Here is a 17,953-nt window from a genome sequence, read left to right on the forward strand (position 1 = left end):
ATTGACTCGTTAAATAATAATTTTAAAATTAATACTGTTCTTTTTTGTTCCTTTCAAAATGAACGTAATCCTCACGTAAAGGTAAATAAATAAGAACAAAATAATTTCTTTGAGCTCACATTAATAATGCTATGAGTTGGAAATAGCATATTTCATAATTTAACAAAAGTTAAGTCAGTAGTATTACAACATAATCTATGATTTCAAAAGTTCCAATCATTTATAATTTATGCTACTCTCTTTTGCGAATATTACAGTCAATACACTAACACTTTTCTTTTACAGAATAAAGCATTTAGTTGGGATTTTTACCAAATACTACTTGCAATTTCTCTTAATTAAAATATGGGGGTACGGTGGCTCACTGGTAGAGCGCTTACTTGTGGTACAGTGGGCTCCTGGTTCGATTCCCGGCCAAGTAAGTTTGTGGTAGACAACATCGTATCCGTGGGTTTTCTCGAGGTATTCCCGTTTACTCCCACATTCTCATTCCACTAATTTTTCCATAATCATTCACTTGCGTTAATCATCCGTCTCCCTTAATATAAAGGGCATAATCGGGGGACGTTAAACTGAAAGATTTAATTTAATTTTTCATTTCTAGTTCAAATATGCAAAATTTTACCAATTGTATATCTATATCTATATCTATATCTATATCTATCTATCTATCTATCTATCTATCTATCTATCTATCTATCTATCTATCTATATATATATATTGTGTATAACATAATAAACAATAGAAAAACTTACATACACAAAAAGAGGTACGGTGTTTATCACTAAATGTGTCATTAGATATACAAAAAAAAAAAAAAAAGGAAGAAATCAAAGAGCAAAACAAGTTGCTTTGAAGCATCTAGGTGGGCGGCGCCCGCCATCTTGGAATACTTTCACTTATCTAGACACTGAAGTCCGTATTTAGGTATTTTGTGATCCTGGACGTGAGACAATTTTGGACTCTTCCTCTTATTTGTTTATATTCAGTATAAGCTTAGCAATAGGACCACGCCTGCTTACATTGAGTCACTAAGAACAGACCGGGTACAGAATCAAATGCACTGATTACGTTGATGGTCAATAAGCAATAGCCTTAGCTTCTAGCGCTACTTGTAAAGAAAAACTTTCGCGCTGTACCAATATGTTTTCAGTATGGATCTTCTTTAAATTTCTCACCTGTTTACAGGACGTTCTTTCTCGTATACCATACTTCAATCTCGATTTTTAATATCTCGTTCCTGGAAATTTGCCCCCTGCGTCGGAACTCCTGTGACCCTTGCGTAAATACAGGTCTGTAGGACATTCCTGAAGTGCTTGACTGCTATTTAATTTTTCTTTCTTCCTAAGTCTTGTGGTCTCTCTCTCTCTCTTTTTTTTTATTTGATGAATAGTTTAGCGAAAGTGCTTATTAGGTGTATTTTGTTTTCTCTATTTTTCGTTTCTTCTTCAGTAATTAGATGACGAATTTTTAGACATTGACAAAGGTGGCAGAAGCGCATGGACGCTTGTTTACTTGTCAATGGTACGTATTTTGAAAAAGATGTACTTCTGCTCGATATGGCTGATTCTGAACAAAAACTTTTGTTTTGTAAGTTTTCTGTTTCATTTGAATTATTCTTGGAGGGATCCTTGTACATGCTTGTCTTTGAACTGATACGCAGTCACTACTGTTTGAGCTATTGCGCTCATTTTGGTCTCAATCGAAAGCTAATGAGCAAAATCTTCACTCTAATACTTTTGCGAGCCAATGGAGGTCGCTGTTTTCATATACAGAAATTAGTCTCATCTTCTCTGTGATAGCCTTTGTATATATATATATATATATATTAGTTTTTGAAAAGGCGACGAAACCGCTCGGGCTATAGTCCGGTGAATATTTGGGGAAGTATCAATTGAAAAATTCACGATGTATGAAAAATAATAATAGGAATCATATAATGAATAACCACTCTCAATTTTCCGTGGAATCAATTATTGACAACAATGTAATAATAAAAATAACGTTCTACTTCCAAAGACTGTGTGTGTGTTGCTTTTGTTTTTCAGTCATCATGCTTATCTCTCAATAGTTTTCTTTTTCCTTCTTTCTTCTACCTTCAACTACAACGCAAACACTGTCGAGATAACATTTTGTCAAATAAACTAGAGTAGAATAACAGGAAGATGGACAGTGTTGTTTCGGTTTCGTTTTGTCGCTTCTCTGTCGATTAGATGAGTGACCATGAACAAATACATAAATGAAAAAGAAAAAAAAATCTTAAGTTTTCGACAGCTTAAAGCAGGGGCGGATCCAGGAAGGGGGTTGGTGATCGGGGCGATCGCCCCCCACCCAGAAGAGGAAACTTTCTTATTTTATATATATAAATAAAACCCATCCCAAAGTTTGGAGCCCTTAAAAGTAGCAGTATGACAACCCACCGCCCCCCTCCCAGAAGTCGGTCCTGGATCCGCCCCGCCTTAAAGTCAAATATAATCCAGAACAGAGCTTCTGTTTACCCCACAAGCTTCTGCTCTTCTCTCCTGCTATGTTTAGGTTGATTAGAGAACCTTCTGCTTTGGATTTTTTTTAAAAAAAATAAGTAAATAAATAAAAAATAAAAATGATAGATTTTCTTTCTGGTGAAATACCTTCTTATTATTTTTAACGTCACCCATGTTGCATTTCCCAAGAACGGACAACGAGCAAGATAAAAAGGAAAGAACGAAGTCAATAACAAGTACGCCTGTAATAGTATAAATTTTTAAATTTTCCTTAACGGAAGATTGCTCCAAACAAATAAAGAAAAATAATATCAGCGCTGAAGTGATGAATAGATCAGCAGAAGGAAAGAAGCATTCCTTTCAGTTGAAACTTAACGACTTCGATGTAGTTTATGATAAAGTTTTGGAGAATGTAGAAAATTTAACATCGAGCCCTACATTATCACGGCAAAGAAGAATCCCTAAAAAACTTGATACCGCAAAATCCGACACTGATTATGTGTTCCAAGAACCGAAAGAATATTACCATGAAAAATACTTTGAAATCTACGACTTGGCTTTAGACATCATAATCAGAAGATTTGGGGACTATACTTTCTTTGTATTGAAGGATATTGAACAATTGCTGATTAGTAGTGCTAATGGAAAATCTGTTCGTATGTCCCCAGTTCAAATCGAAATTTATTCAAAGGACATAACTTAAAAGCACAGTTAAAGATGCTTTCCCCGCTTAATCGAAGCAAAACTGGTTCTTTGAACGTAATTCAAGGTGTTCAGGATCTGGTTGTTCTACTGAAATCTGAACCAAAAGAGATAACTCAAGATTTGTTTTTGGAAGTTAATAAGCTAAAAATTTACCTTACCGTCCTTATGACGTCAATGACAGAAGAAATATCATTTTTGCTTCTACGAAGAAATAAATCTTATCTTCGGAGTACAATGATCCAACATAGACTAAACCACTTGATGATTCTTCACTTCTACAAAGATCTTCTCGAGGAAGTTATGAAATAACCCAGTACCATTGCGGACGAGTTCATATCAGTAAAGAAGAAAGTGTATTATGGGAATTTAATTGCAAACAACAAAGTACGACGACTGGTGAATGAATATTTTTCGTCTTAAGTACAGGGTGCGTTCACAAAGTTTGAAGACTGAGTGTTATCTGAGTAGGGACGCGCGCGCAGACCCGTTCTACCGACAGAGTGCGATAGTTGGGGATGTCAGCTAACCGTCCACACGAGCGTCAGTTGCCTCCGAGACGCGGGAGTGAGTAGGTAGCTAGTGGCATGAATGCGTGTCAGCGACCCCCGTTGAAACCTTAGTGAGTGGAAGATGCAGCTGCATTTGGAGCAGCGTCATGTCGTGAAGTTATTTGCGAAACTAAACAAAACATCTACAGACTTTTCATATGATTCAAGACGCCTACAAAGAAGACGCCGTGTCACCTGCAATGGTTTTCATGTGGCACAAGAGGTTCAAAGAGGACAAAGAGGACGTTGAAGACGAGGACCGCTCTGGGAGATCTGAAACAAGCCAAACTGAGAAAAACCTGATGAAAGTGCGTGAATTCTTAAGCAGTGATCATCGTCTTAGTGTTAGATTAATTGCCGGTGAACTGGGATTGGGTCCAATTACAGTATTCAAGTTAGTGACAGAAGATTTGAAGGTGAGAAAAGCGTGTTCCAAACTTATTCCCGAAGTTCTGACGGATGAACAGAAGGCTGGCTGTTTGCGAAGAAATGCTTGAACGTTTCCAAGACGATCCCCATTTTTGGACAGAATTCCAGTGGTCCAGGCGACTTCGACGATATCCCTTCACAGCCTTGGGCGTGAAAGACTTTCAGGGAGCCCATGAACAATGGAAAACACGCTGCCAGTGGTGTGTTGATGTCCAAGGGCTTTTAATTCGCTGTACAAAAATACGCAATACATTTGTTATTCTGAGAACTAGTCTTGAAACTTTGTGAAGGCATCCTGTATATTGTGATAATGGACAACTGTAATTTAAAAATAAGATTTTCTTTCCTGTAACTCACTAGAGTCTACAAAGTAAATCTTACACAATGTGTGTATTCGAGAGGAGGAGAGTTTACAACGTACGATGGATTTTGCTTCCTATACTATTTTTTTTTTGGGGGGGGGGGTAAAATTTACCCGGGCAAAGTTTTTTTTTTTCATTTTCCGCCGCCACTGAGTTTTTATGTAGCAATTTGCAAAACAAATTTAAATTTGCATTACAATATATATTTTGTGTGTGGCATTCTCGGCTCTAATGTTATTTATTATTTGTGTGTAGCATGTTATTTATTGATGATGTTGCTTTACGTTTATATGAAATAAAAATAAAAAAGAAATGTATATCAAAATAGTGTATAACTAATAGTAATCGTATTTTTTTTAAAAAAGTATTGACTGTATCATTGTACAGAATGCCTAAAATGGTAACTGATTCTGAACATGGCACATTTTGTTAGTGCTGAATCCGTAATGTCGTCAAGAAATGGGATATTGGCATCACGTAACCCACGAAGTGCACCTTCATTTATAATAAAAACACAATAACATCATTTTACACAATCGTTAACTTCCTATCTCATATTGTAGCCAAATGCTGCCAGTATAAAGCATTTTTCTTTGTTTCTTTTTTCTTTTTTAATGTTTTGAAGTAAGTGTTATTTCAATGGAAAACAATAGAATGCAGACAAAGAATATTTCTGGGAGAATACCATGAAATGAATATGTAAGTGTGTCATTTATGAACCCCCTACCAGAGCTTGAAACAACAGAAGGCCAGTTAACGATCTCGTGTTTTTGATAGTGATTTAATTTCAGAAAAGTAAGCTTGTTTGATTATCAAAAATCGTTACGCACACAATCTTCGGTCCCAATTAATGGAGAGAAACGAGATCTACTGCATATATAACAACGGGCGTTATTATAGGAGGGATCGTGGAATGGCATATGCTATCCAAAAACACATATTTCAGTAATGTGCAATGGATATCGCAAGGGTTTCTCCACAGAGCATAATTTCCAGATATACTCCAACAGAATTCTTAGATATGTATTGAATTAAAGATCAGTCCAAAGTATACAAACCTAAGTCTTGACAGCAGTGATTACCAGGGGAGGCTTTAGGATTTTAATTTTGGGTAGTCCCGCTCCTTCGCTTATGGATACATATAAACATTTGATTGATTAATGGCAGCATTAGTACTTTCACAGTAGTGGTTGATGCTATTTGTTAAATAATTATCTGCCATTAATATAAATAGTGGAAAATATATTTACTCTTTATTGTATCTTTCAGCGTTTATATGTTTTCATAATTTTGGGGTAGGCTCGTGCCTACCCCGTAAAGCTTCCACTGGTGAATGTGAAATTCGTCGGCAAGAAGTGAGAAGTCTTAGAAACCCCAACAACACGGTTCCTCCTGTTCGCATCCTCGTGCTGCGATGCATTTTTTCACGCTTTGGATGGCCCGAGTTTTGAAATCATGCATTTGTTTCTTTCACACCATTTTAATTTTTGACGTGAGGAATCATCTCTTAAAGTTTGTTGATACAGTTCATTAACACCCTAGACGAAAATACTGGCAACATCTTAACAAAATACAACTTGATTAATAATGCGTTGGACCACCGTTTGGCTGTAGAACAGCTTATATTTGTTGAAGAACTGAGCCATATAACTCGTGAATCATTTGCAGAAATACTGGTCCACTCTTGATGAGGTGCAGCACTTACTTGCGTCAACGATGATGGAGCTGCGCTGGACACGCGCAGGCCACAGATTCAGTTTAATAATGATCAAGTCGGGACACTGCGTAAGCAAGGAAAATGGTGCGGTCCATTCTATTGATCAAACCTCGCCTGAATGGGGTCTGGCTGTGTATATTGGCACATTGTCGTCTTGGAAGACTGTGTTATTGGGAAACAATATCTGTACCATAGTAGTCACTTGGTCAACCTAAGATGACTCCATAAGCACTCACAATAATTAGTACTTTAAGAGTAATAATAGCACCAACGAAATACCATGAAATTACAGCCCTTTCAGCACAGAGCCGTTGATACGTTCAACGGCAGGAAATAGGCAGTCTGGCGTAGACTTCTTTGAGCGTCAGCCATATAGAGGATATTTCCAAAAGTTTTCGGCCTGACACCACTGATGATAAGCTGTTTATGGCATATAGTGCCATGTTTGGAAGGAATAACGAATCAGTTTCAACTAACTGCGTCAGTTCGTTGGAGACAAACTTTGAGTTTTACGTTCCACAATTATGCCGGTTAGGCTACAGGAGACGGTGATGATGAGTAATGAATGAAATGGTGGAATGAAGAAAGTGGGAGGAAACGGGAGAACCCCGAAGAAACCCACGCACACGGTGTTTGTCCACCACAAAGTTCACTTGGCGGGGGCTGGGATCGAACCCGGGACCCCAAGCACCAGAGGTGAACGCTCTATCACTGAGCCACCTTGGCCCCCAATTCGTTGGGGACAGTCATCGGCCACTGTGTGTTGAGCTCACATATTGCATAAGAGTGCCCAGTCCACCCAGCTGTTGTTTCTGGCTGCAGTGCTAAATCTGGGCTGTAGAGTGTGTCCTGGAAGTCATAGTTTTCCACTGCAACCTTGGTAACATCAGCCTTGTGATTGTCATGCACTATGTCAGCTCAACGCACAGTGACTGATACAAACGACTGCCTCCGACGAACTGACGCAGGTAGACTCTTGAAACTGTCTTCCATAGATGGCACTATATGCCACGAATTATAAATGCATTTATTTTAAACTTCGTGAAATTGACACTATATTGTTATATGAGGGACACTATATTGTTATATGAAATTGACACTATTTAAATGCAGTGGCCTATAGTAGGAGTTAAAACGAACAGAGCTAGGGTTTCCATACACTACAGGAAAACTGGAGTGCCTCCTACTAACGGTATTCCGGCCAATTCAACAGAAATCTCGTTTTTTTTTTTTTTTTTTTAACATCTCTGCCAAACATATTTTGGAAGCGTGAGAGATGTATTGTGCCAGTACGTCGCCCATGCACAAATTGCCCTAAATTTTTCAGAGTCATATGTAGTGCCAGTTATTCAAAGTATTTTTAGTCTTCTATTCAATTGGTTTTAAAATTTTTAAAACACAATCACCAAGTAATAGTTACCAAATAGACAATAATAAGAAAGAATTGAATTTTTCCTGGCAACTGATTTTAGTAAGTCTTCTCGGGCTATCAAACAGGTGAAGGTATTGACATCCGATGTTTCGAATGCAGACATTGCATTTTTCTTCAGGGATTGTAATGAAGAGACTGGAGATGTGGGAACATATATATGGTGACTACTTAGGGGCAAAGCTATGAATAGGGGCATGTGATTGGTTGAGGGAAATGCTGGTTTCTAATTGGCTGACGGATGCTGGCTCCTGATTGGTTGTTATTGTGGCTACGAGAAATAGCTTTGTTGAATGTCCGTTTTTGTTCCTGAAAAGGGCCGAGCAGTTAGAGCTGAGTTGAAATCCATTGTCTCTATTGAAGCTGTTCCTTTCACGTGAGATAGCTATGCCATCCTTTATTATTCTGTCCCGAAAATTACTGCACTTGGCTATTATGATGGTATTTGTAAAATCAATTCTGTGTTCAACCTCTAGACTATGCTCTGCAAGTCCTGACTTTTCGGGTTTTGAAGTTTTATGTAACTGTTTGTTCTTTGCGTCGTTGTTCTATTGTATGCCCAATTTGTCTTATGTATGATCTGCCACATTCACGTGGAATACAATATACACTAGGAGTTTCGGGTGGAGGTCGTCTTTTACTGGATCTGATGTTGGTTGGAGGTTTATGAATAACTCTTATACCATGTCTGGTAAGTATTCTGCTGAGCTTGCCAGAGGTGCGGTCGATAAAAGGCAATATGCTAGTAGAGAAATAATCCTCACTCGCAACTTCTTTGATCATTTTGTGTTGGAACAGAATAAAGTGATGCCAAATGACCTCTTGGTCAGTTTCGACATAGTTTCTTTGTTCACAAGAGTTCCTGTCGAGGATACGATGCAACTGATACGAAATCACTTCAGCCAGAACTAACTGTCCTGTTCCAGCATACACTGACCTCCACGTATTTTTAGTGTGATGAATTACTATGAACAAACGGATGGAACAGCCATGAGGTTTCTTCTCTCTCCTGTCATTGCCAACTTTTACATAGAGTAGTTTGAACATGAAGCTCTCGATGTGGCGGTTCTTAAGTCGTCCTTTTTCTCCAGATATGTTGATGATACTTTTGCTATCTGGCTACATGGTCCTGAAACACAACAGCTACATAAGACTTCAGCAACCCAAAAAGTCAGGATAGCCTAGAACTTGAACACAGAATTGATTTTACAAATATCACCATAATAGCCAAGTGCAGCAATTTTCGGGACAAAATAATAAAGGACGGCATAGCTATATCACGTGAAAGGAACAGTTTTCAATAGAGACAATGAGTTTCAACTCAGCCCTATCTGCTCGGCCCTTTTCAGAAAGAAAAAGAAAGAAAGAAAGACATTCAACAAAGCCATTTCTCGTAGCCACAACAATAGCCAATCAGGAGCCAGCATCCTTCAGCCAATCAGAAGCCAGCATTTCCCTCAGCTAATTACAAGCCCTCATTCATAGCTCCGCTCCTAAATAGTCACCACATATACATGCCCACATCTCCGGTCTCTTAATTACAATCCCTGAAGATGAATGCAATGTCTACATTCAAAACATCGGATGTCGATACCTTCACCTGTCTGATAGCCCGAGAAGACTTACTAAAAAAAAGATGATAATAAATTGATGCAATTCGTGTATTCGCAGACTTGTTAATAAAACGATGGAAATATGTACACACGGAAAAGAAATGTTTGACAGTTGACAAATTTTCTTTTGCCAATAACTCGGGAACAAATGAATTAATTTGAATCTTTTTGTTGCTATCCTTAGAAAAAGTTATAACTTGATAACTTGCCAAAATCGGTACTCTAATACGTTAATTTATTGTTCAGTTATTAGAAAAAGATATTTTGTCAGCTGAAAAATACTTTCTTTCGTGACTGCACATATATTTTTAAAAGGAGTTTTCCCAGTTCAGCGCCCTATACTTTTATTCTGGTCTTTTAGAAGAAAATTATGACAACTCTAAGCAGAGCACATGCACATTTTAGGATAATGTTAAAAGTCAAGCTTGAGCATAAGTTACCTACTCATTTATTTATTTATTTATTTATTTTATATACGAGTATATCAGGTATTTTCCTTTATTTTAACCTGTAGTAAATTTCTTTATTGTGTATTTGTTGAACTTCTGAATGGTTAACAGGATCGCAGGTTGCGTTTTTCATAGAATTTCGTAAGGATATATTGATTCTATTCAACAAGAGAAGAATCGTTTGATCTTCTCAATCGTAACTGGAATAGTCAAAATTAATTTTGAGCACTATTTCACAATCTAAGAATGTTCAGAACATATTATTATAGAATTGTAAAAGGTGCGTTTCACTGAAGATATAACAAATTTTCACGGTTGTACAATATTTCTAATTCAGGTAGTAATTTCGGATCATTTTTTGAATAGAATTAGAAAGTCGTCTTTTAAGTTTCTACCGAACGAAATAACTCGAAAACTGAAACTTATTATGAAGAAGACTTCCTGCAATCATGTCACAAACTTTCAAAGCTGCTAACCTAATAGTCTTATCACTATTATATTTGACGCATTGTTATTTAAAGAAGCGTCATTTTCATATAGTTTGAGAACATTACCAATAGGAGTACTAATAAAACGTTTGATAAACACGCTGATTTTGACAGCGTCGATTTCTTTCTATTGAACAGAATCAAAGAAGATTGCAATGGTACAACCTTGTAAATGAATAAATGAAGTAGAGAGGACTTTACAATATTCGTACAAATCCTGACGTCAACAGAAAACTTTTTCTAGCGAATACATACGTTATAACACAGCGCTACATGAGTCAGATCTCATCATAACTGCGGTTATTCACAATGGAATTAAATTATTCAATTACTCACAAGCTCCTGTTGCCTCTTGCAGTTCTGACGACAGGGATGATGTTAAGGAAATTATACAGAACATACAATCAGAATGCGTTCATCACTATATTGCTAAGTTTCGTCTAATCTACTTACATGAGAAGCCCAGCCTTCTTCGTTATGAAAACGGCTCTAATATATATATATATATAAAATTCATATAATTGTAGGTCTTTTTAGGTACTTATATATATACTATACACGCTCATATATACAATGACATAATGAAGAGATACGTAACTGTGTGGCTTAAGGTTAGAACCACACTTGCTCAAATGCTAACAAAGTAAATAAATACATAAATAAATAAAATAAAATGTTCTTGTGCGTGGTTACAGTTTTTGCACTTCTAATTTAAAAAAACGTCTTGGAACTTGTTGGCCCAGCAAAGTGTTTTAGCAAAACTAAGAAATATTAAGAGTTCAACGTTTACCAGCAAAATGATTGCGCAAGTTTAATACAAGGTTTTCATCAGAATTCAAAAAGTGGAAGAAGAGAGGGAGGTCCTGAATTTTCTTTTCGGGGGACGGATGTAATTTTTCTCTAGGACAGTTACTGTTTTTAGCAATTATTTGATCCCATTATAATTGCAGAGTACTCTTATATGAATAAGTGCTTCCTGTGCATTCATTATTTTCCATGCGTAGAGTTGGTGGCATGCATAAAATGCTCAGTGCTAAACAAGCATCGTAAACTTGTTAAAGAGCTAGTTAAGTTAAGCTCTGTTACAAGAAGCTGTCTGGTTGATACAACCCTACTTGACAGTGTGGGTTTGGGATGTTGTCTTCATGAGAGTAGTTTATACGCTGAGCCATCACAATAAAATCAAAATACAATAAAACCTGTTATCTCTTTGGCAACTTGACTATGTTGGCCTATGGAAACTGCATTTTCCCATAACACATACATTACCTGTTACTCTGTTAAGTTGGCAACTTGTTATCTTGGAACTTGGCCGCATTGAAGGGACGTTGTTCGTATGTCGTTAATCTTAAATTCGGTTCTAAATTTGGATACCTAAGTGATCTTCATTTCTTAGAAACCCTTTCAGAAAATCTTTTACTGTTGTGTGTTTCAGGAGGTCATTAACTTGTCTATTGAAAAGGTGACCTCCAAAAACAAAGCAAGCGATGATATTCTTTATTGTTTTTATGGTTATTGTCGACGAGTGTATCAATAGATTTGTACCGTTAAGACTTCTTATTCATATTCAAATATTGCAAGACCATTTCGTGGTGCAGTCCAGATGAATTTGAATGTTCTTTGTTTTCATTAGTCTTCGAGTCCTTTTTTTCCTGTTGTAGTTTGCAGAGGATTTAGAACAAATGACAATCGGGTACATGTTGCAAAGTTACAAATAAAAAAAAAAAAATAATATGAAAGATTTTTGCTTCCTTACATACTAGTCAACAATTATTTTCCAGATGCACAATAGATTGCTTCTGTTTCATTGCTGGTGTTTACCGGGACAGTACAGATTTAGTATTTCTTAGAACTGGCATTTTGTCTTATCTTACCTATCTTTAGAGGTGGAGGAGAGAAAAGAAAGAAAAGAAAAAATAACGTACCGTAGCGTTTTGTAGCTGATTAACATATTAAAATTACACATGCCATAGTGTGCAAATGATGAATTAAGATAGCTATCTATTTCATAATATGTTTATATATTGCACAAAACTAACTAATACGTTGGTAATAATTAGTAGTTACATTAGAAGTGCTTATTACGATTTATAATAGTTTTTGTTTTAAAATAAAAATTTTCTGAAAGTTGCCTATTTTTCAATAAAACTGATGGTGGCCAACATAAACATGTTCACTGTATCTCCCGTTTTCAAAAGAACTCCCTAGTGTCTATTTGATTAATGTATGAGTCTTTCGTGCAGGAGACCCGGGTTTGATTCCCGATGGGAGCTCATGCGGTTCGAATCCCGCATAAACTGTAGGTGCATGTCTTATTTAGCCTCGGTGCTGAAAAGGGACCAACCATTCCATGTTGAAAATTAAACAACCGAAAAATAACCTAATAGTCGGAGGGACTAGTTTCGAAATTCTCAGTCAAGTTTTTGACAGTATGATTTTATCTGAATAAGTTCAAGTACTTTAAAATCACATAGAACATTGTATTAGAAAAGACAATGGAGATCTACAAAGTAATTTTATTAATAAAAAGATTACAATATCCTCGTTGTAGGGATACTCTTTAAGAAGATACCAAAATCAAGATTATGTATTCATTATATTTAGGGGAATCGAGCTAAATCACTGGATTAGCAAAACCTATAAAATGTCTTGCTGAAACCTGGAAGAAATTATAAACCTGCGTCATATTGACGACAGATTTGAGAGGTTTTGATAAATTAAAAACACGGGAAACTTAGTATCCAAACTTCAAACGATGCAGTCAGTTTGTAAATTGATAATGGAGTTTTTAAACAGTTATAATTTTTCTTTCTTTTTTTAACAAGTCATAATAGAGATAAAAAAAAAATAATTGTAAAATGAAGAAAATCACCTCAAATTTGTTGCCCTTTTCGCACTCTTCACTTATTACGACTAGCACACAGCAAGCTTGGAATAATTTTATTTTGCTAACTATATCCAACACTAGTGATAAGAATGAACTGTAATCCGTAAATAAAGTATCGAAACAAAGAAACTCCAACGTGGGCATGGAAAACAAATTTTTACCAGAAAATGTAAACAACAAAGCACTCGATACAAAAGAAGCTATAATTTTTCACTATTTTTTTAAATCAGATAACAAAGGGAAAAAATAGGAAGGAAATAAGTACTTCGCTATCTACTCAACGACTTAAGATTCTACTTACTGATATACAAAGAGGAAAAAGAAAATGAATGCCTGGATTATGAACTGAACTCAGGTTGATGTGCCGATGTGTTAAACATTCGACCCAGTCTATTCCCTGAACAGCCGTAAATTCTATCGGCTGCCTGTAGTTAACACGATTTTGAAGAGAAGTAACTATATCTAAACTAATTTTTACTAGTTGTTCTCCCCAAGCCTTAGGCTTTATGTATGCTACAGGTTAAAATCTTACCAATCAAAAGTTCTCGTTGTTTATATTTAACTTTTTTGTTTAGTTTATCCAACTAACTATATAAATATAATGGGGCAATTCTGGCAAGAGCCTGTAATTTCTATGTATTTCAGTTTTATAGTTAAATCCAGTATAATGTATGTTATTTGACATAACACTTACACAAGGAAAGCATAATTGTTTTTAAAAAAGTGGTTTTAATAGCTGTTATAAGCAATAACAAAACTGCTTTCATCCGCCACACGGGGATTTCATAATACTTTGCCTAGCGTTAATTTCTAAGGTAGTCATTTTCTTTCAAAGAAATGCTTTTAGTAATGTAGATGGTTTTGCTGAAACAAGAAGATGCGTTGTCGCCATTTGACTTTGTTCTTTATTATTATTTAACTTTGTTCTGGAATACGGTATAAGGAAAATCAAAGATAGCAACCAGGGCCTACAGTAGAACGGTATTCACCAGGTTATGACATATGCTGATGATGTAAATTTAATAGGTGATGATAGGAGAACAATAGAAAGAAATGCAGAGATCTTATTAAACGCTTGCAGGGACATGGGTTTAGAAGTAAATGCAGAGAAAACTAAATACATGGAAGTGCGTCGGGACCGGAATACAGCAAATTATGGATGTGTTAAAATATTAAATAATACTTTTGTTAAAGTGGATACTTTCAAATATCTAGGATCAATATTAACAGACGAAAATCATATTCACGGAGAAATTAAATGTCGACTAAAAGCAGGGAATTCGTGTACTATTCGGTTCAAAATCTCTTGTCGTCGCTAATTCTGTCGAGGAATTTGCAGCTTAAAATATACAAAACGATAATCATGCCTGTTGTTTTGTATGCCTGCGAAACATGGTCACTTACTCTGAGGGAAGAACATAGACTGAAAGTATTTGAAAACAAGATCCTGAGACGAATATTCGGACCCAAGAGGAACGGGAATAAGGAATGGCGGAAACTTCATAACGAGGAACTACATAATTTATATGGTTTACCCTACATTGTTAGGGTCGTCAAGTCTAGGAGTCTTACGTGGCAGGTTATGTTGCTAGGATGGAAGAAAGTAGAAACGCTTTCAAAGTCTTGAATGGAAGACCAATCGGAAAACGACCATTAGGAAGACCTAGGCGCAGATGGGAGGACAATATTAAGATGGATCTCGCAGAGATTGGAATACAAAGTAGAAACTGGATGCAGTTAGCTAAGGATAGAAGTCAGTGGAGAGCTTTTGTGAACGTGGCATTGAACCTCCGGGTTCCATAGGCCATAGAGTTAGTTAGTTAGTTAATGGTTTTGCCATGACCAAAGCACTATTAAAAAGTTATCATGCAAGTTTTTATAATAAATTATATGATGTACCAAAGGGCTATAAATGTCCCACTTTGTTCCGTTATGGGGTAATTACGGTAAAAAAAAAAGAAAAAGAAAAAAATGTATGACAGCGTTCTCTTTTAGGAAGAATGTAATATTTCAAGAAGAAAATGTATAAAAAAACTTATTGGAACTCTGTTTAAGGTCTGCTGAATTTGATACAGCTAAAAAACATTTTCGATATTGGTGTAAGGAAGGTTTTTTCTTTTTTTTTTCTTTCTCTCTTCTTACCTTAAATGGCATGGAAATTCTATAAATGGGTTTACTTTTCCCAATAGATTCTGACTCAAATTTTGACTGAGAATGAAAAGTCGCTGGTTACCTTGTGGTTTTAACAAGTCTCTTAATGTAGCTGACAATACAGGCTATTTGCACTTTCCGAAATATGAAGGGACTGTAAATGTTTTAGATAAATTGAAACCTAAGACTTTTAAAATCTATTTGTGAGTTTTCATCGTTAAATTGTTCTTATTTGTTTCTGTATAATAATAATAATAATAATAATAATAATAATAATAATAATAATAATAATAATAATAATAATAATAATAATAATAATAATAATAATAATATAATATAACAGTTGTTTTACTGTTTGGCTAACTTCCTTACAAATAGAGATAGAAAGCATTTAAAAACACCATATTTAATACCTAAAACAAGCCCATGATATGATTGCCCACAGGTGAGTACAATGTAAATACAATAGAAGCTAGACGACTTTGTCATTATTTCCTCAGAGTTGGGCAATTCTGGAAATCGGGAGTTCAAAAGCAATCTCAAATTTCTCTTACAGGAGTTTGAGATTATTCTTAATTCATGCAAATACTATAGACGTAACATAGAATTATTACAGTATTTGTCAAAATTAATTAAGTGAAATAATTTTGGGATATAAGCAGTTAAATTTAAGGTTTATTTTTACCTTTACTACACGATACGCGTGTGCTTCATATGGTTTGGCAGTAAAGCTTGTTAAATATTGCACTACCTTAAAGGTAACTGTTTCTAGTTTATATATTGTACTGATGTTCCTTAGTTAATAAATCACATTGTGCGCGACATGGAATAAATTCTTGTGGATTTTATATAAGTAATTACAACTTTCTTCACATTGAGTATGGTCCTTGTCTTAATAATAATAATTAAAAAAAAAAAAAAAAAAAAAACCGTTCATGTTCAGCATTAACATTACCCATTTTCAAATAAAGGCAAGCAGATAAACGAGCAGCGTACGTAGCGTGGTGGCAATCACTAACTATTAAGAATTAGCGTTACTTACAGACTTACAGACTTAAAATATTTTGTATTATAAGTTGATATAGTAATTATTATAAACTTGGAAATTTGAGTAATATTAAAAAAAAAAATAGAAAAATAACCTAAAAAATAGAAGTATATAAAATATTACTTCACTTCTTAAAATACACTTAAGGTCACAGAAATTTGTACTATCACTTAAAATTTTAAAATTAGTTTTAACCCTTTATTTGGCACTGTTGCTCTCAAGCAACATCGCATTCTATTGCGTTATCCGCACGAATTATAATTTCAGTGATCATTTAATTGGCATTGTTGCTTTCATATAATGGAAGACATGACAAAATATTCATTTACATGATTTGCGAGTCGCTTCTTTATATACTTCTAATCTTCGTCAATAAGGAACAGTCAAATGTAGAATTGTAGAAGCTTTATCTTGTACTTTCCACGAAAGTTCTTTTTTTTTTCAATTTTTTTTATTCGTGGTTTCTTGTTCTGTAGGAAAATGTTTCAACGAAACTGTTGGTAAATACTGAGAATATTCTTATGATATTTTACTATAATAGGGCAATGCTGCTCAATAGTTACACATAAGACCTATTTTATGACAATGTTGCTTTGAAATAAACACCCTGTACTTTGTAACCAAAGTACGAAAATACTTTAAAAATTACGAAATTATGTTCAGGAAGACATAGGTCAACCATAAAAGCAAACTAAATATTTTAATGGTAATGCTATCAATGCTTGCCAATTAAAGGGTTAACATTCCCTGTGTGACCTTATCAATTTATAGATTTTAAGGGTACATTACTTGTAGTTTTTCACTTAACCTGCAAAGTTGTAAAATAAACTCTTACCTTGCACCACGAACACCGTACCTGTTGAAGATTCTGATTGCATTATATTTCGGTCATGTCTGTGACCATTATTCCGTGTATATGCGATATGAGCTAACACTACTATAATTCCCTTCAAAATATTGTTTCTTGGCCTGTAAAGAGAAAACAGTCCCTGAGTGCTCCAAAAAGCACACTTATTGTTAATTAAATTCAACACTTGCAAATTTTAATGTAATCACTTTCTTGAACTAAACTCTTTTTCATGAGATTTTATCGTAATATATTCCAATATCATTTACCATACAATTCCACTTTGATCAAATTATATAGTTTTTATGGCAGATAATTCCTGTTGTGTTACTAGTTTTTCGGAGAATCTATATAATATATATATATATATATATATCACAACCACAAAGAATTACGTGTATATAACAGTCACCAACACTATCACTATTGCAGTTTTCACTTAAATTCAGTGTGAGTTTGTGTGCTTTAAGGACAATTGTATTGTTTTATTAATTTACATAAAATATAAGTTAATAATTGGAGCGAAGTTCCTCTTTACTCGACTCAGGCGTTCGTTTATCTGGATACTCCTCCGTGGTACCTGAGCCGTATTCAACTAAATTTGACATGCTGAAGTTCCTCTTTACTCGACTTAGGCGTTCGTTTATCTGGATACTCCTCCGTGGTACCTGAGCCGTATTCAACTAAATTTGACATGCTGAAGTTCCTCTTTACTCGACTTAGGCGTTCGTTTATCTGGATACTCCTCCGTGGTACCTGAGCCGTATTCAACTAAATTTGACATGCTGATTTGAGC

At 35.3% G+C, this 17,953-nt stretch overlaps 1 pseudogene; it reads left to right on the forward strand.

Moving 5' to 3' along the window:
- The first annotated feature begins 3,895 nt into the window (after positions 1-3,895).
- Positions 3,896-4,234, forward strand: LOC145672547 (protein GVQW3 pseudogene; annotated as a pseudogene).
- Positions 4,235-17,953: the final 13,719 nt, after the last annotated feature.

Source organism: Thermobia domestica, chromosome 16, assembly GCF_964235325.1.
Source record: "Thermobia domestica chromosome 16, izTheDome1.hap1.1, whole genome shotgun sequence".
NCBI classification, from domain to species: domain Eukaryota; kingdom Metazoa; phylum Arthropoda; class Insecta; order Zygentoma; family Lepismatidae; genus Thermobia; species Thermobia domestica.